Source organism: Nanorana parkeri, unplaced genomic scaffold (genome assembly GCF_000935625.1).
Source record: "Nanorana parkeri isolate BGI_ZX_2015 unplaced genomic scaffold, ASM93562v1 scaffold1137, whole genome shotgun sequence".
Lineage (NCBI taxonomy): Eukaryota > Metazoa > Chordata > Amphibia > Anura > Dicroglossidae > Nanorana > Nanorana parkeri.
In genome coordinates this window covers 13,998-15,302 of record NW_017307405.1, presented here as the reverse complement: position 1 = coordinate 15,302, position 1,305 = coordinate 13,998, and positions in this window count along the sequence as shown.

Genomic DNA, 1,305 nt, shown 5'->3' with positions numbered 1-1,305 from the left:
AGATCTCAGGGAAAGGGATTTTCCTCTCCTGTGATGTGCATGATCACATGTCCTAGTCACATGTGCCATAGTTCCAGGAAGTAAAGGGAGATCTAGCAACCTGCCCTTAATTAAAATGGTCACTGTCAGAAGACTGGGGAAGTAACAAAAAATAAGGTGTGCAAGGAATACAAAGCCTGCAATTATCTAAAAGTATCTGTATATTGTAATTTATTAAACATTTCTAAAGGTGTCTTTGTTATTTTGAAGATATGGGTAAAGTTCCTCCTTGTGCTCGTTTTGGTCTAAGGACGAAAATAAGATAAATATACCTACGTGATCCTCAATCCTGTGGCTCCCTGCAGCCTCTTCTAAGCTGGACTCGGGTTGTCTTAAGGACCCCCTGATGTCCCCACATCTAATGCTGATCCATTAGACGTGAGGACACCAAGGGATATAACACACCCAAAGTGGACCAGGGACTTGGGTGAGTGTATCTTTATTTTCACTCTTAGACCAAATAGAGCACTTAACCCTTGCAGTGCATGGGGTAGCCCCACTGTACAGGTTAATTAAAAAAAAATGTAGTTCTTTAAAAATATGAGGTGAATCTATCAAAACTGGAGCAGCTGTGAACGGCAACCAATCGGCCTCTTTCTTTCAATTTTACATCTTATTGAAGCAAACTGGAGAGAGAAGCTGATTGGTTGCCATGCACAGCTGCTCCAGTTTTGATAAATTACCCCCACTGTATTTTGAGATGGTGCCCAGTTGATCTTAAAGTAAAAAGCCAGGTTATGGACATCTAGATATTTACCTATTCTTCGCAAGCACAAAATGGGGTTTAAACATGCCCTCACTGAACTCTGTAGTTGTGGGCACTGTGGGGCAATTCATCCTTAGGGCTCACCTCCGAGACACTAAAGTCCTTCATGTCATTCTCCCATCCAGCTTGCGCTTAGTTAATGAGGGCTTTCCAAGCTCATTTACTGCTGAAGTATGTTAATACGTGAATGCTTGGCCACAGTTCTACTTTAAGGTAAACCTCACAGGCCCGTGCAATTCACACGAAGTATAAAATTAAAAAAATTAAAAATCCATTAGCAGAGGTTACCTTCAGTGAAAACTGTATTTCAGAGCAATCTGCAGAGCCAGAGAGGCAGCTGAAACTATGTACAGTATGTCGTCACTGTTCTGTAAAACCTCCACTTCCCTTTCGCTTATTAAGGTTTCCTCTTGCATTAATTGGCTATATCTCTGAATATACTGTTCATTTTGCGTTGCTAAAGTGTTTGACAGGTTCACCTCCTTTAATGCTGAAAATTA